This window comes from Rattus norvegicus, chromosome 8 (assembly GCF_021556685.1).
Source record: "Rattus norvegicus strain SHRSP/BbbUtx chromosome 8, alternate assembly SHRSP_T2T, whole genome shotgun sequence".
Classification (NCBI taxonomy): Eukaryota; Metazoa; Chordata; class Mammalia; order Rodentia; family Muridae; genus Rattus; species Rattus norvegicus.
In genome coordinates, this window is record NC_141541.1 from 80,827,412 (window position 1) to 80,852,593 (window position 25,182).

General features: G+C 45.8%; 1 protein-coding gene across 50 annotated transcripts in view; it reads left to right on the forward strand.

Annotated features, from left to right (window-relative positions):
* Nucleotides 1–2,060: 2,060 nt before the first annotated feature.
* LOC148004241 (large ribosomal subunit protein uL29-like) overlaps nucleotides 2,061–25,182 on the forward strand; it is a 39,003-nt gene continuing 15,881 nt past the window's right edge. For 2 of the 50 annotated variants that reach the window (XR_015627863.1, XR_015627852.1), the window contains exons 1-7: nucleotides 14,438–15,819; nucleotides 15,991–16,101; nucleotides 16,210–16,321; nucleotides 16,446–16,516; nucleotides 20,531–20,573; nucleotides 20,656–20,774; nucleotides 21,669–21,769. The gene's annotated coding sequence lies outside the window, so the exon portion shown is untranslated. The other 48 variants (XR_015627872.1, XM_087564156.1, XR_015627875.1 and 45 more) reach the window with 46 other exon arrangements.

Consider the following 25,182-nt stretch of genomic DNA (forward strand, 5'->3'; position numbering starts at 1 on the left):
TTATGTAAATGAGTGTTTTACCTGGATGTATATATGTGTACCACAGGTGTGCCTGGTGCCCACAGTGGACAGAAGAAGGCATTAGACATGGTTGTAAGCCTCCATGTGAGTGGTGAGAATTGAACTGGGTCCTCTGCAAGAGTAGCCAGCTCCCTGAATCACTGAGTATCTCTTTAGGGATGTTTTTCTTTTGTTCTGTTTTAAATATGCACCACGTTGTCGTTACTTATGGTTACTCTGTACAACAGAGCACCAGGGCCCATTTTCCCTCTCTGTGCCAGCACCCACTGATGAGCGCTACAGGCCTGTGATGGCTCGGGACTTAGATGGTTTTTCATGTACCCACTGGTCATTTGCATATCTTCTTTTAAGAAGTATCTAGTTATACTTATTTTTTTATTCAGATTATTATTGGTTTTATTTTTACTATTGAGGACAGTTCATGCTACATATTAGCCGTCTATCTAGGGTATAGCCTGAAGGTATTGTCTCTTACTATGCCATGTAGAAGTGTTTTAGCTTGATAAAAAACATCATTTGTACAGTTTTTCTTTTGTTGTCTATGACTATGGAATCTTACCTCCATTGTCCCACAATCATTCCAATTTTTGCTTGTTTTTTGTTTGTTTGTTTTGTTTTTGAGACAGATTTTATCTGTGTAACAGCTCTGGAACTCACTCAAGACCAGGCTGGCCTTGAACTCTCAAAGATCCAACTGCCTCTGCCTCTGGCATGCTGGGATTAAAAGCATGCACCACCACTGTCTGGTCCCACAGTAATTCCAATATACTGAAACATTCCCTCCTTGATTTTTCTGAAACTTCCATAGATTTAGGTCTTAACCTTGTCTTTAAAACGATCTTGGGTGATTTTATATATGGTGAGAGATAGGTGGCTACTTCACTCTTCCCCATGTGGATATCTAATGTTTTCAGCTCACTGTGAAGCAATTAACTTTCTTAAAGTGTACGTCCTTTCCTCCTTTGCTGAAGATCTGTAGGTGGCAGCTGTGTGAGTTTACATCCAGGCTGTCTGGCCTGTTTCCCTGCCTCCCAGGTGTTTGTATGCCAGTACCACATGGCTGGTCTCGGTTTCCTCATCTATGATCTAGAAGTATTGAAATCAACTAGCACAATACTTTCTTTGTTTCAGACCCCAGTTGTTTTAATTATTTGGGGTGCTTTGTGACGCACCCCAAATTTTTAGCAGCTGTTTCTAGCTCTGAGAAGCACATAGCTGGCATTTTGGCAGAGATCACAATGAATCTATAGATTACTTTGAGTGGTGTGAGTGTTGAAATAATATTGCTTCTGCCAACCCATGAGCACAAGATGTCTTTCCATGTATGGTCTTGACAATCATTGATGTTTTTGTAGTTTTGGTGTGGACGTCTTTCTCCTCACTGGTTAAGTTTAAGGCTGGACACATTTCACAGATATTGTAAATGGGGTTGCTTTCCTCATTTCCTTTCCAGATAGTTCACTATGGGCAACTTTGCCAAATGTATCCGTTCTCTAGGTCTTCCCTGGGGTTTCCGAGGTCTTGTCAACAGCTGCGTGACAACCTGGTGACTTATTTTTCCCACTCGGATGCCTTTTTTTTCTGTGTTTTCTCTGATTTCTCTAGCTCACACTTCTGGTTGGGTTTTGCATAGTAGTGAAAGTGGACGTCCCTATCTGTTCCAAACTTTGTTGGGAAAGCGTCCAGCTTTTCACCACATTCGATGAGACTTACAGAATATGCCCCATCCTCCCCCCTGCTTTTTTTTAAATGAGCTACTTTCCTGCTCTGCCTAATTTTTTATTATACAGAAATGTTAATTTTTATCTAATGCTTTCTTTGCCCATGTTGAGATGATCGCATGGCTTTGTCCTTCAATTTATTGATACTCGCAGTCAATGATCAGGAATGATTGTTGCCAGGGAGGACTGGAAAGTTACTAAAAGATTTAACAAACAACTCTGAAGATGTTCCATTCATTCATTCATTCATTCACTCATTCATTCTTCCTTCCTCCCTCCAATGGCAGCAATAGTCAGTGTGAGAGGAAAATAAAAGCTGGATAGGGAGCGGTGCTTCACTCTCTCAAACCGTTTGCAGTGCAGGGTGCAGAGGCGCACATAAGCACCCGATGAAGTGTGATGAGCATCCCAGGGAAGGCAGCAAAGAGGGAGGGAGACACCTGCTGCACTGAGCTCCGTGCGTCTCTATACCTGGGATGATGGCGGCATCCCAGCTGCAAGGCTGTGGTTAGAACACTGCAGCAACAGTCAGAGAACAGAGGAGGCCAAGACAGGAACCACATCGCTGCGGTTAGCAGGTGCTGAACAAGGGTGAGGCCAAGCTAAGAGGAAGCAGCAGCCAGATGTGAGAGGTAAACACGCTTCAAACTGTCAGGCTCTCGAGCCTTTCCCATGGTTTTGCCAGGTCGCAGCCCTTGCCAGCTCCGACATGGAAATGGAAGAAGGGTTGAGAATCACATGTTTGGAGGTAAAAACCGAACTGCTGTGAGAAAGAAGCTGGAGCCTTGATTAAGCACTTCAGCAACACTTTCTCACTCATTAAGACTTGATACTCTCTGTCTCTTACAAAGGGCCATGTGGGGGCTGGGAAGACGATGCAGTCAGTACACTGCTAGCTGTGACATCATGAGGACCGGGCATCCCCGACACTCCCTCAGAGGCCTGGCAGTGCACACTGTCATTTCAAAACTTTGGAGGCAGAGATGACTGAGTCTCTGGAGCCTGCTGGCCAGCCAGACTAGCCAAATCCGCAAACTCCGGGTTCAGAGACACAGGCCTCTTTCCCCCTGGATTTCCTTCTATCCCTCTTTTCATCCCTGCCAAGTAGATCCTCTGTCTTCTGTCTGCTTCCCTGGCCCTTTTATTCTGTGGTCTGTGAGTCAGCGAGCTGTAGACAGACAGACAGACAGACAGACAGACAGACAGACACATGCATGCACGTTTGCACACGTGCATGTGTGCACACGCGCACACATGCACACACACACACGCACACGCACACGCCTTCCATGATTTTCATTGCTCTGGCAGAAATGACTCTGGTCAGCACATGATGAAACACAGTGCCTGCGCTATGAACCTCTCAAGTCAGTATATCTGAGTCTCAGCAGGTCTTCAATGTTTTCGTAAGCCATTGCATCCAGTAATTAGGTGTGTGCATGTCTCTGTATGTGGCTGTGCAGGTATTTTGGGGACAGGAAAGCAGGCACATCTTGGTCTGAGTCCACCTCCATTTGCATACCACAGTGAGGAATTGTCCACATTCTAATGCCTGCCATCTTAATGTCTAATAGGGTTGTAGCCTAGTCTCCTGTAGACTGTCTGGAAGTGAATAGCTCTGCTTAAACAAGGTTTTGATGTACAAGGTTCCTTTGTCTGAAATCCCTATGATAGGATCTACTGAATTAGCAAAAAATAAATTAAAAAGATATAGTAAAGTTCTAGAAAGATGGTGGATGTGCTTGCTATGCAGGCGTGAGAGCCTGAGGTTGGGTCCCCAGCATCCATGAATAAGCTGGGTGCGGTGACATCTATCTTTCATCCCAGGGTTGGGGTACAGAGGCAGAAGACTGTACTGAGCAGCCAGTCTAGTCACAAGGGCAAGCCGGGATTCAGGAAGGCGATCTCTACTGTAAAACTAATATGGAGAGCAAGTGACAAGCACACACATGTACGGTGCGCACACACACACACACACACACACACACACACACACACACACACCATACATATACACACAATGATATAAATATAGTAAAACCTGGGGAAACGACTCAGAAAGAAGAGGGCTTGCCTATCGGGCATGAAGCCCTGGGTTTTATCCTCAGCTCGACATAGGGCATGATGTCTCACGCTTGTCACCCCAGCACTTGGAAGGTAGATGCAGAAAAACCAGAAGTTCAAGGTCACCCTAAACTACATAATCAAACAAAACATTTCATTCTTAAAATTTGTCTGTAATTTGAAGAGTTCATACCTTGAGAATATTATTTGAGAATATTGAATCTTGGGAATAATTAATACTTGATGGGACACTTTGGACAAAGAGATAAAATAGAATAAACTCCTAGGACTCTATGAGAATGACCCTAGCTAAGGATCCTAGCAATTGGGGGATGTGGAGCCTGAACTGGTCACCTCCTGTAACCAGGCAAGACTTCCGGTAGAGAAACTGGGTCTCCAGCCCAGCCACAAAACCTCTGACCTACGGTTTGTCCTGCCTACAGGATGTGCTGATGTAAAGACGGAGCAGCAGTTGAAGGACCTGAGAGCCATGCGGTGAGAGAGCCTACTCCCTGAGAGCCACGCGGTGAGGGAGAGAGAGCCTACTCCCTGAGAGCCATGCAGTGAGGGAGAGCCTACTCCCTGAGAGCCATGCGGTGAGAGAGCCTACTCCCTGAGAGCCATGCAGTGAGGGAGAGAGATCCTACCCCTGAGAGCCATGCGGTGAGGGAGAGCCTACTCCCTGAGAGCCATGCGGTGAGAGAGCCTACTCCCTGAGAGCCATGCGGTGAGGGAGAGAGAGCCTACTCCCTGAGAGCCATGCGGTGAGAGAGCCTTCTCCCTGAGAGCCATGCGGTGAGAGAGCCTACTCCCTGAGAGCCATGCGGTGAGGGAGAGAGAGCCTACCCCTGAGAGCCATGCGGTGAGAGAGCCTACTCCCTGAGAGCCATGCAGTGAGAGAGCCTACCCCTGAGAGCCATGCAGTGAGGGAGAGAGAGCCTACTCCCTGAGAGCCATGCGATGAGGGAGCCCACTCCCTGAGAGCCATGCGGTGAGGGAGAGCCCACTCCTCACACTGTTAATGATGCTCTGCTATCCTTGCAGTCAGGAGCCGGGTATAACCATCATTAGAGAAGCTTCACCAAGTAACTGATTGAAACTGATTCGGAAACCCAGAGCCAAACATTAGGGAGAGTTGGGGGACTCCCATGGAAGAAGGGGAGAAAGGATTGTAGAAGTCAGTGGGACAAGGACACCACAAGAAAACCACAGAATCAACTAATCTTGGTCCATAGGGGCTCACGGAGACTGAGGCCAACCAGGGAGCCTGCACAGGACTGACTTAGGCCCTCTACACATATGTACACAGTTGTACAGTTTGGCCTCGATGTGGGACTCCTCACAGTAGAAGCAAGGGCTGTCTCTACCTCTGTTGCCTGCCTTTGGGACCTTCCCCCCTACTGGGTTGCCTTGTCTAGCCTCAATAGGAGAAGATGCTCCTTATCTTGCTGCAACTTGGTATGTCAGAGCTGTTTGATATCAGTAGGAGGCCTCCCCTTTTCTGAAGAATGGATGGGGGTGGGGCAGGAGGAAGGACTGGGAGGAGAGGAGGAAGAGAAAACTGCAGTGGACATGTATAATTAATTAATTTTAAAAATACAAATAGAGTTTAAAGTATATGATGGTTTTGTTCCAAGATCTGGTCCACAGTTTTCAGGCAGAAGGATTTTTGTTGGAATCTAGGTGCTTCCACACCCTGCCATCGCTGACTAACTCTAAGTAATAATTCCCGTGGGGCCATTTGAGGAAATGTAGATTCCTAACCCACTCTGTGAGTTCTAATTGAAGTTTTAGAAGATACCTAGACGAAATTCTGGGCGTGTACTATTGTTAGCATGCCTAGGAGAATTCAGGTCTCAGTGCAAGTAGAAAACCTGCCTTGTGACAGTTAGGGAACATTCAGCGCGGGGAATCTGATCCCTGCGTGGTCTCTGGTTGGCAGAGTTGGGAGGCACAAGTAAGAAATGATGCTAATTAGCTCTGATCTTGCAGAAGCAGAACTCTGGGCCAAGAACTGATGATAACAGCTTTTCCAGCTGGGCCCAGGGACCAAGGCTGAAGTTAAAATGGAGCGTGCCTCTCTCCTCTTTTGGTGCCAGCCCTCCTACAAAGAAATGGAAGTTTAAAATCCTCACTCTCCATTATTTCTGAGGGTCTTTGCTTAATGAGAAAAGGGCTAGAGAGGTTATCTTTAAAATTAACCCCTTAAACAGGTCCCTAGAGAAACTACTACGGTAGCATGCGGGGAGGCGGTATCGGAGAGGCCTGATGACTAGCTTAGATTTTGGCTATGAGGGAATATTTACAGCTGCTAGCTGCCGAAGGGGCTGAGCCACCTCCGTGCAGTCATGGGAAATAAGTTCTGGAAGCTGGCAGACGGCCCTGAGGATTCTAAGCTTGTGTCTCCTCTCCTGAAAGAGTCTCTCCCTTTATCTGACAGTTGCTGTGTTCAGTGAGTTAACCTAGCGCCTAGGGTGAACGAAAAGCCAACCGGGGATCCATGCAAGCATTATCCATCTGCGACTGGGGCGTGGCTCTTGCGTATCAGTGCAGATCCCGACAAGCAGCGAGAGGGCTGTTTGAGCTTGGATTATGTTTGCTGTGTTCCCAAGCTAAGCTACAATCTGGCCTGGGATCCCTGTGGTCTAACTAATGCAGTAATGAACTGCGACCGCGTGATAGGCCTTGTTTCCATCCAATTCCCAGGCTGTTCTGTTCCGGGAAGATATTTGCAAAGTGAAAATGGGGATTGTGTAATGAGTCCCTCTCTGAAATGACAACTTTAATTGTAAAGTCACCTGTAAATGAATTGAGCTAACGATGCCTTAAACAACTCCTCTGCTCCTGAAGTTATATTTGAGAGTCTTATTGTCAAGAAAACATGATGGGTTTATTAAATACCCCATAGGCTACTGTTCTAGAAACGCCTGCTGTATCTTGTGTGATTTTTCTATTTAATCTGAGTTATATGCTGCTGCAGATTCAAAACATCTGGGTACAGCGATTTTTTTTTTATCCTGCACCTGCGAGGGTAAGTACACACATAAACAAAGAAAGAAAGAAAGAAAGAAAGAAAGAAAGAAAGAAAGAAAGAAAGAAAGAAAGAAGTTAAATCTTCTGCAGAGCTGGGGGTGGGGAGAGCGCCCAGCCAGCCATGATGCTCCAGGGAGCAGAGTGACAGGCACTGAGCTGTAAACAACCTTGAGAGGGATTTAATTCTTATGACAAGTGCCCGTGGTGGCATCTCACATGGACTCAGCATATGCACACACTTCAGAGAAGAGCCACACAGGATTTCATGCTAATGGAAGCTCGGGAGGAAGGGAGCAAGAGCTGGGGAGCTGCAAAGTCTCCCGGCTATAAATAGACACGCCAATCAGGGCGAGCTCGCGTTGTAATTATCCTGATTTTCAGAATTTTTACCACTCAGAAGAGATTTTTTTTTAATGCTGTTTCAGCCGCTGCCAGAGGGTTGGTGGCTGTGACCCCACATTTACTAGGGGGCTGCTCTGCAGCCCAGAAGATGGCTGAGTTGCCTTGGTGACTCCAGCTCTGTCATTTCAGAATCAAATCAAAATTTCAGAGGGCAGCCATTCATCATCCTGTGACAGCCACTTCTTTACTGTTGCTTGTGACTTCTAGACTTAGGCACTGTGGGGCCCTCTGTGCTGAGTTAGTGGTGTGCCCAAGACACCAGGGAACCTGAGTCACAGACACAGTGACAACCCAGAAAGTAGGTTCTTGGCCGATAGAGAATGCCACATGTTCTGATCCGTGCTTTTTCTCCTGATGTTTTCAGGAGCTACAGTTCGGTTCCACAGTGTAGAACTGGGCAGTGGTTCCAAAGGCCTCACTCCAACTGAGACACCCTCCGCCCAACTCCTTCCCCTCCCCCTCCCCTCCCCCTCCCCCTTCCTTCCCCTCCCCCTCCTCCTCCCCCTTTCCCACCCTCCTCCCCACCCCACCCCCACTGGGCCACACAACTGTAGTCAACATCTTGATTTCAGTCTGGTGAACAGAAAACCCAGTATGCTAACTCGTGCCTGAATTCTTAACCCACACAAGCCATGAGCTAGTACAGATTTGCTCATTAAGTCGCCAAGTGGTCGTTTGTTAAAGCAGAACCAGAAAACAAAACTACAACCGCAAATCCAAAGTTGGGGTCTAAAGCCTAGTGCGGTGGCACACATTACAATCCCTGTCCTCAGGAGGCTGGGGCTGGAGGAGTGACGATCCAACCTGCCTCCATCTTGGGTTGGAAAGCCATCGTACAGTACAGGCAAACCAGACTTGTTGCTGTTTGGAACTGAGTCTGTTCCTCGAGGATCTGGCTATACCCCACCTGTAACCATAACTACAAATGCTCTCCTGCACCAGCTGTCCCCAAGAGTGGTAATCATGTCTTTGTTTCAAAAGGTCTAATGGCCACCTTGCAACTCTCCACTATTTCAAAAGGTTGTTATGACTACCTTGTTACAACCACCCTGCTATGATGGGCTTCTCTAATCCCTCTGATTTTGCTACCAAGTCCCCCGCTTGGAAACCCTCCACCCTTGAGCTACAAAAGCCTTGTCTTCCTCATGTCCTCATGACCTTGCAAACCCTGTCTCAGGGGGAGGCAGCCCATGTTCACAAATAAAAAAGCAAAATGTTTTCATCAATTTGGCCGTAATGATTTGGGTTGGTGGTCTTTCTCCTCTCTTCTTTGGGGTTGACAGATTGCTTAGTGTTCCAAGAGCACCTCGAGCTACCTAGATAGTACAAGGCTAGCCAGGCATACATGTCAAGATCATGTCTCAAAAAAAATGGAGGGAGGGAGAGATGGACAGAGAAAAGAAGAGGAAGTGGAAGAGAAGTCTTGTAGAACTTTCCTTCTAGGACTAGCGGCTTGGGTACTGGATGTTGTAATGTGAAACAGTCCCACCCAATCTTGGAAGAGTTATATTCTCTCTCTCTCTCTCTCTCTCTCTCTCTCTCTCTCTCTCTCTCTCTCTCTCTCTCTCTCCCCGCCCCCCCATGCAAAGCATGGTTCAACTCTAGCAGTTTGTGTCTGGGGAGATTGGAGTCTGTGGCCTGCTTTCCAGGTCTTCTATGTATTCTGGAATCAGATAAAGAGAACTGAGATGAACAGGATTCTTTGAGTGTAAACAGAGTAAAACCAGCAAAAACCCACCTGCATTTTCCCAGCACAGATGAGTTATTTGTGATAGCCATGTAAACACTTCAGGGAGTCCTCTCCTTTTTCACAGCCCCCAACAGCTAAGAACTTTGCTCTACTGCAGGCCCCACACACACTGGCCCTCGGTGGCTATGCCTGGCAAACAGTTTATCATTCTTGCCGTTTCCGTGATGTTCAAGTGGGCTCTTCCTTCCGAGACCTCCAGACTACAGCACCCATCCCTGTGTGGTTTGAAACTACTGGATCTAGAAACTGAATTCTAGACTCAGTTTACTTTCTGCCCAACGAAGAACAAGGGCTTTTCTGGGCAGTGTTTTCTTACGTGCACAATAGCAAGGGGTTTGAAGTCCCACTAAGACTGAAGGTCTCAGAATCTAAACAGGTAGGTGTTTTGTACACTGTAAATTTACATCTGGGAAGTTCAGAGCCTCATAGTTCATCGACCATCACTGATCTGGACTTGCATGAGGGTCTCCACCCTTTGGTTGGGGAAAATATATTCAGGCTGATCCAATTATAGGCAAAAATGTTCAGCCTTTTGTCTTTCTTAGTTGAGTCTTAGAGTCGCACTAGGTCATTCAGGCTGGCCTGGGATCGCAGCTTCTCTGCAGGATGGCCTTGTGCATCTGGAGCAGGGCACTGACTTTTGTCATCTGATGTCATGATTGAAGAACAGAATTAATCTTAGCCTGGCTGTGTCCTCTGGCTCCTGCCTCTCCTAGGCGCCATCTCCTCTTTGTTCCACAGACTTTCCTAAGGCCTGGACACAGAGGATGAGAGTAGAGATATTGCGGGCATCATCTTTACTGTGGAGCACACGATTGTAGGAGTACATGGTCTCTGCTTAAACCCCCGATTCTGCAGTTCCAGAGCACTTGTCCACAGTGTGGAAAGGAAGAGGTGTTTATTTACAAAAAGGGCTGTATTTTATCTATCCCTAGAGGTTTCTTGGCTGATACAACATGTCTGTCTGTCTCTCTGTCCATCCGTGTATTTATCTGATTATCATTACCATGCAGGGTTCTAATGGCACCACCTAGCTCCTTGGTCCAAGGGGTCCATTCACACCCTATGCCGTGAAGCCCCCTCTAGAGTTCCAGAGTAAATCCTCACAGACCCCACCTCAGAGTCAGGTCACGGGGTAACAAAAGCAGGCCCTGGTGTTGTTCTGTGTACCTTGCTATGTTTTGAGAATGTTGTGGGGCTTCGTTCCCTAGCATAGCAGCCATTAGTGTCTTAATCAAAGCAGCCGTGACTACCCAGTCAGCCCTGAAGATCCAACCTATCAAGATGTCCTTGTAGGAGAGGCTGGGGAGTGTGGTTAGACAGTAGGCTGAGAATTCACTCTGTCCCTCCCCTCCACAGCATCCAGTTGTAAGTAATTCTGTCCTGGCTGCATGTAGTGTTGGGAGGTGTTACAATATGTAGTGTGGGAGGTTAAGTTAGGAGGAAAGTAACAAGACCATCGATTGCAGGTGACAAGGCCATCTATTGCAGCTGTGGAGAAGTCCTCATCCACACTGGGGTAAGATATTTTTGGTGGTTCAGTTGCTTGGGGCCAGTAGGCCTCCACTAAGCACACTGGTTCCTTAAGGTAGATGTGGGTTGAGTGTTTGCCTTGCCACTGGTGCCTTATTTAGGGTGACTGAGTGCTTTACATCTATCCAGGACACGTCCGTGCAGCACTCGGTGCCCTGAGAGAGATGAGGCAGAGCCACATGCTGTTTGGGAAGAGCAGTTACATTGCTCCTGCCCTGGGAGATACGACACGCCACTACCGATAGCTCTCCCTCGGGTGAGCGTCCTCAGAGAGGCTCCTGGCACCAGCATCTCCGTGTAGTGAGGAATAGATGCGTCCTGCTGCAGTGCCAGCTGATCGCTGCCCCACCGGGCGAGATGACAGGCAACAGATGAGCTGTCTTCCTGGAGGGAAGTGAAGACGGAAAGTCTGGGGGAGGGAAGTCTCGGTGGGGTTATCTTCCTCGGTAACCTATGAATCCTTGATGAATGTGGTTTACCTTCCTGAGAATGGCTGACGGAAGGGAGAGTACATTGCAGTCTCTGAACATGCAGTGTACGGAGCAGCGTCCCCAGGGAACAGAGGCAGACATGACACCACATCTGCTCTGCAGCAGGACATCAACTGAGGTGGGACTGTCGACCTGGTAAGAACTTGCTGGCATAAGGCAGAAAGAGGCACGAGGCCATCCCACGCACTAGCCTCTGGACTGGTAACGTTAGTCAAAGAAAAGAGAGAGGGAAGTGGAGATGTTGGCTTGTCATTTCTCTTCTCATTTCTCTTTTTAATTATTTACTTTTGTGTGTGTAAGTGTTTTGCCCGCGTTGCATGCCTGTGCACCACATGAATGTCTAGTGCCCAGGGAAGCTAGAAGAGGGTGTCAGATCCCCTGAGATTTGAGTTACAAACATCTGTAAGCTGCCACGTGGGTGCTGGGAATTGAACCCAGGTCCTCTAAAAGAGAAGCCATTGCTCTTAACCTCTGAGCCATCTCTCCAACCCTGGCTTAGCATTTCTTAGTGGTGAGGTGACAGAAAAAAAAGACCAGGCCATAATCTGTTGTAACACATCAAGTGTCCCCCAAACCTGGAGTCCACAGGAAGACTCTAACAGAGGAAAGGGGGAAATGCAGTAGAAGAGATAGTGAGGGAAGCAAACACAGGGAGAGATGGTGCGGTGTCAGTCCACAGGGCCAGCCAGCATGGTGTGGAGAGAGAGATGGTACGTTGTCAGTTCACAGGGCCAGCATGGGAGACCAGAAAAGCCCAGGGGCTGGGATGCAGCTCGTGAGCTTTCACTGAATGTGAAAAGGGAAGAGGCCTGGAGGATCTGAAGAACTTTGGCCTGTGAATTGGGTTTGCAAAGTGCTAAAGCAATCAAGGACGAATAAGACCAAGGAAAAACAGTGAAGGGGACCCCCCTGGGGTCACTGCAAAGTACACGTGGCAGGATCTGGATTGAGCTGGAGAGCCTGGGGGGAAGCCGGCAACCTGACATTAGCTGGTGATCTTTGGAAGGCCTTAACACCCGCTCTGTGCCAGCCATGAGAAATCTTGTGGGCCGGGAACCACAGCAGTAGCTTCCCTACCTGGCGGGTAGTGAGGGCACAGACAAAGGTCTCCCATAGATGAGGACCATGTAGAGCGGCCAGAGGCTCTGTTGAACTGACGATGCCTTGGCTCTCGACTTGTGTGTATACCATCGAAGCCAGGAGTACCTAGGTTCTGGTGGCTTCCCAGGGCATCTTCATCAAATATCAGCTGGCGTAGGTAGACAGGCTTAAGCTGGACCCAGGGGTAGGTAACCCCTCCTCTCCACATTCCTATGTGGTACAAGTTCACCCAGTCAGAATCACTTTTGGCAGCCAAGTGTGCCTGAAGGGGAGGCATGACTGGCGTCTCTGTCCCAGTGTGCTGTGTCGGGCTGGACATTTCTGTACCTATCCTTAGTAAATTACTTTCCCAGGAAAAGAGAGGGGGTGAGGGGAGAAGAGACCTCTACAACCCACTGACTAATTCCCTTCTTATACTGTCTTGGCATGAGAAAGGTTTTTCCCTCCTGAAGTGTCGTTTTCTACCGTACTCTTCCTTAGCATAAAGCCTCATGCTTCTTTGTGCAGCTCTGGAGTAAGCATACACACATGTGCACATGTATGCATATGTATGTATGTGTGCATATGTATGAGAGAGAACAGGATGAGGAGTCTTCTTCGTTACGTAAGAGCTTTGAGTTGGTTCCTCTGGACTTAATTATTAGCATGCCCAAAGGGAAGTAGGAATTCTGAAGTCCCGTTGTGATAAAATAGTTCAATTTGGGGACTGACATCTCTCTGCAAGACTGTATCCTGAGTATCAGAAGCTCTGTGTCAACTCCTTCCCTCTCTGTACATGTCTGTAACTAACCACACTCCTCCCCAACGCACATGTGGGAGCTTATGCACATGGGCCCAGGAGGAAGTCTATATTCACAAAGCAAATGAAGTAAACACATTAACTTTTCCCCTAAATATCACCTGTGTCACAATGGAAGGAAAAGGCAAAATGAGGTGTGTTATAAAATAACCAGGAAGAAGCAGCCTTGTTCTAAAGCAGGTATGCTTTGAAGTGCTTGTCAGGTTTCTCAAAAATGGTGCTTGAAGTTTAGATTTAATTTTTTCAAATGGGTTAATTTGAGGAAAACTGGCATCTTCAGACAGAGTCTTCCACCCACTTGCACATACGTCAGCTGCATTTCCTCAGGTGTTCTTAGTGACCTTTAAAGGTCTTAGTTCTTAGGGGTGGAATCGATAGCGGGTAGGAGAGAGTGATGCTTGTTGCTGACCTCAGCATGCACATAGGGTGGCTCAAGCTGCCCTTAACTTCACTTCTTCTGGACCCTGCATGCACACATGCATGAGAGCACACATACACACACCCACACGCCCACACACACACACACACACATGTACACACATACACACACATGTACACACACACATACACACACACACACTCACACACACATGCACACACACCTTAGAAAAGAGCGAGTTCTTTCTTCACGTTAGTCTTCTATGTGCTTCACCATCTCACGGTTCAATATTATTTAGCAGCTGTTGTGATCATGGATGGTTTATGGATCATGGATTATTTTCGAGATCATATTTCCTCCTTAATTATTACTGCTCTAATGGATAGACTTTCGGGTTTTATGGATTGATGTTGTGTCTAGCAGATCTCTAAGCATCTGTATTGGTTTTTAGGACTCTGACAGGCTGATGATCCTCCAGCTTTTCCATTCCGTACTGGATAACAATAATATAATAATAATAACCCAGGATATTTCCACAGACTGCGTCTTTCTCCACTCCTTGAATTCCCCTGAGTGTAGTGGGAATTGGTATTTCTGGAAAGTTTGCTGGAACTTGCCTAAATCTGGAGTTAGAGAAGTGGTTTGGTTTGGTTTGGTTTACAATGGAAGAGTGAATCATGTTTTCAATTTCATTAAATTCATTTTTATTATATATTTTATCTTGATCAATTTTGGTCCTATATACTTTCTAACACATTGGTCTATATTTTACTATGCTGGTGTGTTTATATTTCTATATAATTTCACACCTATAATTTTCTATATCTCATTTGCAATGTCTTGTTGTGTGTGAATGTGTGTGCACACATATGTGTTCATGTAGCATACATGCATGCAGGCACATGTCATAGCATGCATATGGGTTCCACCACATGGGATGGAACTCAGGTTTTAGTTTTGTCAACAAGTGCCTTTACCTGCTGAATCTGACAGGCCTTTGCAATATATTTTTTCATTATTTTTGCTAGAAGCATCTCTCTCTCTCTCTCTCTCTCTCTCTCTCTCTCTCTCTCTCTGTGTGTGTATTACCATTGTCCAATATTTATTTTATTATTTATTTTTAAGAAACTTTTATTTTTGAAAATCTCACACATGTATACCAAGTATCTTAATCTCACCCCAACTCTTTCCCCAGAATATTTTATTTTTTATTTCTTTCCCAAGGCTAACCCTTCTGTTCACTGTCCTCAGAAGAGCACTTTAGCTGCATATCTCCCTCTGTCTCATGATTTGATGAGCCTTAAAGGTTTTCTCCAGTGCATACCATTTCATTTTACACAGGGTTTTGTTAGGGTTTTTTTTAAGTTTCTAGACATGTACCTCTAAATTTTTTCATATTATTGGTCTCACATTATTGCTTATAGTCAGAGGCATTTGATCTCTTCAGATCAAATACATCATTTACATAGAAATGATTCTTTCATAGATTTGACTCTTTGGGATTTATCATGGCTTCCCCTCTGTTATGTAGCAATGTGTATAAATGCTTCAGATGTGCATGAGAAAGAAGTACACTTTCTTTCCAAGATAACGGATGCTAATAGGTAAGCTGAATCCATGGATGGTGGCACGCACCTGTAGTCCAGCACAAGCTGCGGAGGCAGGAGGATTATCATCCTACTCTACACAGTGAGTTCCAGGTCAGCCATGGCTATACAGAGTCTGTCTCAAAAACCAGCCAACAAACAAAAGTGCTGTGTTCATGGGCTCGAGTTCTTAATGCTGTCATTGAAGTCTTCCTTATATTGTTTTCTTCTTTGAATGAAAGTTGACCTTTGAGACTTAAAATCTCATAATCTAAGAGTTTACTGTCAGAGAAAACATTGGCTGTGGGCTGAGCAGTGGAGGAGGAAGTTGAATTATTTTCTGTTGGTTTTTATCCTCTTAATCCAATTTGAGTCTGCAACACTGAGAGCTCACCAAGTCGAGGTATGTGTTCTATGGTTTTTGTTTTGGAAGGAGGAGATTTGAAGGAGATGGACTGAATGTCTCCATGGGGGGTGTTTAAGTGGATATATATAATATGTTGTGTGTGTGTGTGTGTGTGTGTGTGTGTGTGTGTGTGTGTGTGTGTGTGGCAATCAGAGGACAGTTTGGGAAGTCTTCTGTCTGCCTTCCATTTCACTTTAGGAATGCAGGATTACAGATGTGTCTTATTCATGGAGGTTCTAGGGTTTGAACTCTGGTCATCAGGCTTCAGAGACAAGCACTTTTATTTGGCTTATCCATCTCACTGGCTCCGCCAAGAAAGTGTTCACAAGTTGCTTGGATGTAAAACTTGTGACTAACGCACAGTCCAGCGAGAGACAGTAATACATAGGTATGTGTGAGCATATGTATAGGGAAGTTTGTGTGCCTTCCATGAGCTAGAACAGGCAGGCACCACACAGCACTGCATGGAGACACCAGCAGACAGTTGAGGAAAGGGAAGAGAACCCCTCATGTCACCTCTGAAGCCTTGAAGGGTAAGAAAGCTCTAGACTGTGGGTGGCTGGAATGGGTAGTTCATCGTCCATCTAATTTGCTCTTTGCTTTTGTGTTTACTAATCTCAAATTCACCAGAGAGGCAGATGTATGTGCCATCCACATCAGCAGGTGGCTGTGCCTGAAGCTCGTTTTGTTTTTTTAATGCCCAGAAATACTCCTGAGACTCATACACAGATTTTGAGAGTTTGACTTGGTCAAAGAAGAAACCATGTAATCAAGCAGGAGGAAGGCCCAGGGCCATTGTCTTGTGGCTCTTACAGGTTAATATGGTTTAATGGAAGTTGGTGGTTCTTTAAATGTTATCTCCATGCCGTATGTATTTAGAATAAATGTATATACCCATATAATTTCTTCACGGTTGTGTGCAGGTGCATTAACCTGCATTGGCTATTGGACAGCACACCAGTCACATAGTATAACAATGCAACAAAGTGGTAACAATCCACGGCCTGAAAGAAGGAACGCTTTGGAAGATGCTAGGTATTCACCCACGAGCTCTGTCTTATCAGGCTCCATTTGCTTAACAGGGAAGTATCCAAACATTTAAGTATGCAAATGCGTACAGCCAAATGAGACATCATTTAATTCTTTTATTGTCTTACAGTGAAAGAGAGCAAATGAGCAAGTGGATGGTTTCCTGCCAATTACTTTCAGTTCGTTGTCTTTTATGCTAAGGTATTGCCGAAAGCAAGCCCTCACATTCCAGCAGCAATAACACGAATGAATATTTTAGGGGCTGTGCGATTTCTTTTGTGGGTTATGGTTGGAAATAAAAATTTTAGGTTGCGAGTGCTTTGGCAAATACGTAATAAACTGCCAAGACTAAAGCTCCATGTTGCTTTGGTCCCAAATCTGTTCTCACAGACTAAGATGTGGCTGAGGTTTGCCCAACATGCACAGAGCTCTGGGTTCCATTCCTGGCACCAAACAAACCGAGCTTGGTGGTGCTAGTCTGTATGGTGGGAGGTGAGAGCAGAAGGACCAGAAGTTCAAGGTCACCTTGGCTACATAGCAAGTTTGAGGTCAGCCTGGGATATGTGAGACCCTCTGTGAAAAGCAAGGAAGGGAAGAGAAAGGAAGAGAAGGAAGTGAGGAGGAGAAAGGAGGGCAGAGGCAAAAAGAAGAGGGAAGGAAAGAGAGAGAGGGAGGAAAGAAACGAAACGCTTAGCTATCTGAGGTGACACCATAGATAGTTCCATAGTGGGATACCCCCTGCCTATCTTTCTGAATTCATCTTTTTCTTAACTGCACTTAACTCAGGCCACAGCTCCAGTGCCACAAGCACTGCCACACTGTAGGCTTGTGGGTATTTTAGAGTGAGGAACACCTAAGCCAGCAACCATGAAGGCCAATGACAGCAGAGATAGAACTCTGACCTCAAGGGAGCAAGGCTGAGTAGGAGAGGTCCTGGGCATGTCAGCCCCGTTTCCTCTCCCATCTCTCAGAGACTCTGCAAACACTGCTCTGCATCCAGCAGACGCCTGGTCACACTGAGGCATCGAGCACGGACCCCTCCCTTCAGCAAACCCCAGTGCTCTGTAAGGAAACGACCTGGGGACATCCCTTCAAATTCAGAGAGCCGTTGTTCTTGAGGTGAACCCATGACATATCCAGCCCATTTAAAAGTGCTTTTCCCATACTAGAGGAGGGAGGGTTAAGTATCAATTTCCTGAGTTTGAAGCTCTTCAAGAATTAATGATCTTCATTTCTTTTCTTTTACCGAAAGCACAGTACTGCTTAAAACCATGAGCAAAATGCTGACCTAGACAAGGGGTTCCGGAAGCTGGGGCCTCAGCACAGGGTTATCCTTGCAAGCAGTCACTTAAACAATATTCTCAGCTCCACAGAGACCAGAAATCCCTTTCTGTAGATGAAGTTGACTCTGTGCTGCCAGACCCTTCACTGCTCACCCCATTCCTGTGGTACCATTACCATCACTTGTTTGGTGCTGTTTCTGCTGAATTATTTGGAGCCCACCTTCCTGCTTTAGCTTTGAATTCTCACCAGAGAGAACCATGCCAGTAAGTCTCCATTTCTTGAAGACTCTCAGAACCAGAACAGGCTAATCTAACACACACACACACACACACACACACACACACACACACACACTCACATACACACACACTCACATACACACACACTCACATACACACACTCACACATGCACACTCACACATGTACACACTCACACACACTCACACATGCACACTCACACACATACACTCACACATGCACACACTCACACACACATACACATTCACACACACTCACACATGCACACACATGAACATATATAAGGAGACACACACACACACTCACATGAACACACAGACACGCACATATAGACACACACATGCACACATGAATGCGCATACATGCAGACATGCACATATAAGGAGACACACACTTGCACACATGAACACACACAGACATACACAGACACACACATGCACACATGAACACACGCACACACACAGACACACTCATATACATTCATGTACACACGACACACAGGCAGACATGCACATATACAGACACATACACACACACACGCATGCATGCCTATGCACGCATACACACTTATACTGCTGGAACACAGACCTGCCCCTAAAAGACAATGATCACTTTGAAAGGACCAGATCGGGCTGGAGAGATGGCTCAGTGGTTAAGAGCACTGACTGCTCTTCCAGAGGTCCTGAGTTCAAATCCCAGCAACCACATGGTGGCTCACAACCATCTGTAATGGGATCCGATGCCTTCTTCTGGTGTGTCTGAAGACAACTACAGTGTACTCATATACAAAATAAATAAATAAATCTTTAAAAAGAAAGAAAGAGAGAAAGAAAGAAAGAAAGAAAGAAAGAAAGAAAGAAAGAAAGAAAGGAAGGAAGGAAGGAAGAAAGAACCAGATCTGCAGGCTGAAAAGATCAGGGAACACCCCTCTGCAGCTCTCTCTTTGGGACAGACAGCTGACCAAAGGTCTATGCAGTGACTCTAAGGCTCTTACTCTGTGATATTCTCCTGCATCTCCCCCCCACCCTTCTTCCTGTCATTCCTCTCCTGCACCCACCCACCCCTACATTCTTAATGGAGCTCCTTTAAAAATAGTTATTTTATATTTGTGATATTCTCCCTGCATGTATGTTTGTGTGCTGCATGCATGCCTGGTGCACACTGTGGTCAGAAGACAGTGCTGGATATCTTGGAGCTAGAGTTAAGGAGGTGACCACCATTTGAGCACTAGGAACTGAACCTTAGACTTCTTTTTTTTTTTTTTTTTTTTTTTGGAGCTGGGGACCGAACCCAGGGCCTTGCGCTTCCTAGGTAAGCGCTCTACCACTGAGCTAAATCCCCAGCCCCGAACCTTAGACTTCTTAAAAGCTGTGCCATCCCACTAGCCCTGTCCTTCCCAGGCTTTAAAGGTAAGCCTCTCTGTCACGCTTAGGTCCCTCTGTATTGTATTGTTTCTGTCTTGCTAATCAAAAACAAAAATTAAATGTATGACAAAACTTTATCTGAGTCTATTTCTGCCCCCCACTCCTCTTCCTTCTCAGGAGAGGAAGCCTAGCTGCCCTGTGAGCTGATGCCACATGGCTTGCTCAAAGCAGACACAGGCTGTTTTGTCTTCCTCACACATAGTCTTCTGACTTTCACAAAACCTTTCTGGAAGCCACTTCAACCCAGATTGCCTGCCTCAAAGCCTCGAGTCCTTTCTGTTCTATCCAGAGAAGACTGATTAATCAACTCTTTCCAGAAAGGCTTACTGGTCAGACCTGTACTGGTTTGGGGCGTTCTGGTAGCTTTGCTAAATATGCTTTTTATAAAGCAAATGTTTGGTTTGTTTTGGAGCTTCCAGTCGTGTTCACTTGGGTGACTCTGACAGGAATGTCCTGCCTGCTTAGTTTCCCTTCCCTGAACTGGGAAGGAAGAGCATCGGTCTGGATCAGAGTGCCACCTACTGGTACAAGTGCCAGCTACATGGAGTCCTCAATGGTCCCGCACACACATACACTCGGCCATGAAGCATCTCCCAGTTGTATTAAATACTGCAGAATGTGCTGCAGTTAATTCAGGCTTCATCCCCATTTTAATAAGGTCTATTTTTTTTTCCAAAAGATGCATAAGAGTGAAAAAAACCTCTACTCAGGATATGAATGAAATGGCATCTCCAGAGGGCAGACGGGAATCTTAGACTCGCTCACTGGCTGTTTTGCAACACAGCTTTTTTAAAAAATTATTTTTCAAAAATCATATATGAAATGAAGAACCAAAAAAGTGGGGGTATTCAGTCCCTAAGAAGTGACTTTATAAAGAAGACGATGTGGTTCGTCCGTTAATCCCAGGACAGTCATTCTTCTAGACGATCTCCCTGCAGAACTAGTCATGTTTATGCCATAAACACACAGGTAGGCCTGAATGTTCACTGCAGATAGCAGAGTAATACTAGTGATAGTTAATCCCTAAAAGGATGCTGTTTTCAGTCTATTAAACATTCTCTCAAACCTAACCAATCTTAACTTTTCCAGTCTTAAAAAACAATTTGCTTTGGGAGTAGATATAAATAAAACACACAGAAGCTGCTCTCTACATTGAGAATAAACTTTTCTTTGCTCACACAGGGGCCGATTTGGATAACGGGATCATTAGCAACCAAACAGATGATGCCTCTCTCTCTCTCTCTAACAGAGACTCGCTCAGCTGCAGAGAGCCCTTCAATTCCAGCAGAGAGGTGAGCTCAGAACTTGTCACTGGTTTCTGCTCATACTTAATCTTCCTGTTTATTCTTGCTTCATTAAAGTCAATCTCCACAGGGCAGACTGTCATCTGAGCTCGGCCCATCCTGCTGTCTGCACTCTCCAGAGAGCGTGCTTCATCCTGATAAACAGGCTGTGAGCCGAGCACGTGACTGGACGTGACTGAACTTCTTAAGGTAAACGGAAGACACAGAGGTGCTCCTCCCACACTGGTACAGCAGAATTAGTTAGGCAGGACCATCCTTTCAATGGGGATGATGCTTTTCCAAAAGACAGGCTTTCAGACTGACTGTCTGAAGTGAGATAGAGGATACTTATTTTTATCATTGTGTAGCACGAGGCCTTTCAGGTTGCCTTGGCTGTTGTCATTTATCCGCCAGGCACCTCTCTTGGGATTCAGTATCATCTAGAAGCTGTCTCCTGAATAATAGGCTACCTGCTAGGAACTGCAGATATTGCTAGATACTGTCTGCTGGTTACTTCCTCACAGCTCTGACCACATGTCAGCCTATCCCAGCTTCCTCAAGATCTCAGCATGATAAATCAAGAAAGGCCTTGAAGTCTGGACCCTTCCAGTAACTGCTAGAAGTTCCACTGAGGGGGTTACTACCCCACCTAAGGAACTACTCTGGGCTGCCAGCTCCCCTTCAGTGTCTCAGTGGTAAGAGCATTAGTGAAGTAGATTGACAGCTCAGCAGAGCAAATGCTGCCCCAGCCGCAATGGGGAGAGGTAGGGTCACAGCCTCTGCAGAGCTACCCACACTCAAAACTCAACTCCCTGCTCTCTCTCTTTCTGGGCAGCAGCTTTTCTCTTGGACCACTTGCCTCATTCCCGTTTCTTGATTCTTCTTAGGATGTAGTGTTTATCACTTTAGTCTTCTCAATCTTAAAACTGGATTGTTCCTCGTATGTGATGTCTTGTGCATCTTTGATGTCAGAAACATGGGAACAATATATGGTTCATTAAGTTAGGGACTAGGAACAGGAGTCTGTGGACATGTTTATGCAGTTTCTCCTTTTAAGGGACTGTCTTGAGTGACGTTTCTCTTCTGGGTGCTGCTGGGAGACAGGGACATCCGAGACGTGAGTCCTTTCTTTGAGGACTGACAAAGAGGATGTGTTGACGTCACCAAAGGAGGAACCCTCCAGGAAATGGCCAGAGAGAGTTCAGGTAGGGGGAACAACAAATCAGTTGAGGGACTTGGTTGATTTTTATGGGGACAGGGGCATCTGAACTCATAAAGGGTTTGCTCTGTGGAGTGAATGATTTTACCATTGTCAAAAGTTGAGAGTACTACTTTTCATAAATGGATAGCACAAAATGTTAGGAGTGTCATTAGGAGCCATTTCAGATGTTGTTAAAACTAAAATTTCTTTGTCAGTTTCTTTTATGAAACTCAATCCAGCAATCAATAACAACTGGTTTTAAAATCAAGCATTCCAACACAATACACTCCAACAATATGCTGATTTGATGCTCACATGGTAAGGAATGATGGGACGAAAGCATGAAATGTCTTTGTTTTCTATAATCAGACCGTTATGTCTCTGGGAGAGGTGGGGGCCTTGTATGTACATTAAAAGCATAACTGCTAACATCCAGTAGCTCTGGCCTGAGCTGAGGTGATTCAGGCAGTGGGCATGTGTGGTATTACAGTTCAGACTAGCACATGGTGTGTTCAGATCCGAGGCTATAATGAATTCACACAAAGCAACAAGGACAGCTAGTTACGCAGACATGCTGATATGTTACGTGTTTAATTGGGAGTTAATTGTTGATGATACATGTAGTGAAACCTTTCATTCCAGATTGTCTTAGCCATACATTCATTTACCCCCATGAGGGGTCGCAACCCACGGTTTAAGAGGATGGACTTGAGGGTCCCAGTATCATGCTATCTTTTATTTTTTATGTCTCAAGTTTTAGACAAATCTACCTATATACACTTGGAAAAATAATAATCAAATGCTTTAGCAGATATATAATTTCACATTGTTTAATATGGCACTCTGAAGGAGAACAATATGTCAAGATCTGTCCACTTCAATATCCTCACTTCCCAAACACTCTTTACTCCTGTTACCCAACCATGACGTTGAAAATAGAAACGAGACCCAAGCAGTAAGCATTTGAGTGCATAGTGAAGGTTTCCCCAGCCAATCTGAGTAAACATTGGGAGGCGGTGAGCCTGAGGCTTGCTGAGCTAGAAACCTTGTCTCCAACCTGCATGCCCTGGCTCCCTCTAGTGTCCTTGGCTCAGCCTTTTTTTTTTCCTACAGAATTGAAGTGTTCAAGGATCTATGCACTCTATAGAATGGAGGACTCACAGCCCACCTCAGCTGCTTCTTCCTATTAACACGCCACGCAACTCTTACGTGCTGCTTTACCCACAGCAACTGTGTGAACTTCTGTTGTCTTCAATTAAGTCTTCTATTCCATTTGACTGCTACGTTCATGTTATCTCCCTCCCACCCCTCCCTCCCCCTATCACAACCGTACCTTGAAAACGAGAACACGCAATACAAGGCTGGCAGTAGGTATCTAGCACTTTAAAGTTAGAATCCAGAAAACTAGAGTTGGCAGGAGTTGTGGTACGGTTACCACCATTCACAAGACAGGGAAGCCGGAAACGGTGCAGAGTTGTTGCTGTGCTAAGCCTGTGAGTAGCCAGTGAAATTTAAAGGCACCTCACTAGAGGAGGCACAGATGTCTGTAGGTTGGCCCAGGTCTCACCGACCTTTTGGTGGTGGGGTGGGGTATAGAAAAGAGGACAAGAGCATCAACCACCAAAGACAGAAAACCACAGTGAAGATGATAGTAACCGTCAGTGAGAGGGCGATATTAGTTCACAGCCCTGGCTGCTCTCAAGGAGCTGCTGACACTAAAGCTTGGCCTTACAAGATGTGGCGGATTATGTGGGAGCAGGGAGGAAGTGTGGTGCCCTGAAAGTGTCTTCAGGAGAGGGCTTTGAAAGGAAGAATTCTAGACATTATGACTAGACAGGTTAGGGTTGAAGTGTTAGAGGTCTCAGATGCCAGCCAATAAGTCCCCGTTCTTCTAAGCAGAAGCCTAATTCAGCTTCTAGAACATGTGTGGAAAGCCTTTAACAACTGGCATGCTCAATGCCTGGACTGGTAGATCACTTACTTACCATGTCCAAGGCCTTGGGTTTGATCATTAGATCCAAGGGGAGAATCTTTTAAAGGAGGGAGAAGTGATGTAACATGTCTGTAATCCTAATACTTGGGAAGTGATGGCAGGAAGATCAGGAATTCAAGGTTGGTTTCTAGTTGGCTAGAAAGCCAGTTCAAGGCCAGCCTGGGCTACATGAGATCCTGTCTTCAATAAAGAAAAAAGAAAGAAATGAAAAAAAAAAACAAAGGAAAGGAAAGGAAATACCCAGCATTGTTAGAGTTTAAGGCAGATGTGCATTTATTAGCTTTCTGTTTATTTACAAAGAGAGCCATAAGAAGTGGACTTGTGTGTGATCTAGGTGTGTGCTAAGGTTATCTCTGATTATAGTTAAGATGTTTTAAATAGGAATTAGCCCAAGATCACAGAGGTTTTAAAAAAACTTTTGTGCTTGATAGGTGTCCAGTTAATGCTTCTTCAAAAACCAAATAGTGTGAACAGAGCTGTAGTGTAGAACGAGGAAAGTGTCAATGGTTTTCTAGCTATGTACTGACGTAGGTCAGAAGGGTTCTAAGGGGAAGGGTGAGGACAACATTGCTCAGTGTCAAGGCCTGAGCAAGACTAGTGGGAAAAAGTGTGGAGCCAAGTTCACTGCCTTCTAGTTGTTATATTCTGCCTCCGTGAACTGGAAATTATATACGAACAGAAAAGGGTACATCTATTTTTAAGTTATTGTACTTTTATTTCTCTCTCTCTCTCTCTCTCTCTCCCCTCCCCCCCCCTCTCTGTGTGTGTGTGTGTGTGTGTGTGTGTGTGTGTGTGTGTGTTGCGTAGCTGCTCATGAAGGTCAAAAGAGGGTGTCAGATACACTGAGTTCCGAGCAGTCATGAGCTGTGGGTATGGGCTCTGAAAACTCAACTCAGGTCCCCTGCCAGAGCACTATGCCCTCTTAACTGTGAGCCGTCTCTCTAGCCACTTGTACCCTACCACCCAATAGCGGCTTGTAATACGGGGTGGTTGAATGTACTGAATGAGTTTGAGAAACACCCACTGCCTGGGTTTTCGAGCAAGCTGTTGAGGCAGAGTTATTTGAGGGATACTTGGATGTACAAGCCCTTGGACTAAAGGCAGCCAGAGAAACTAAAACTGAGTCTGGGACTCAGGAGATTGTGATCTGAGGTAGAAGGGGATATAAAAGACAGTGTCCTCAGTATCCACACTTCAACCCGTGCCAAGCAGGTCTTCATCCTCACACCTATTATCATATCTGTGTCCCCAGATCTCTTTGTATTTAGCTTCTCCTTGGCATCTGGTGTCATTTACCATCCGTGGACCACACCCCTCTCAAAGCCTCCAGGGCATAGCTGTACTGCTTTTCTTTCTGTTTCTTCAATGTTTTCATTCTAACCATCCCAGTTTCATCTCCCATCTACAGAGCAGTGGTCTCCTAC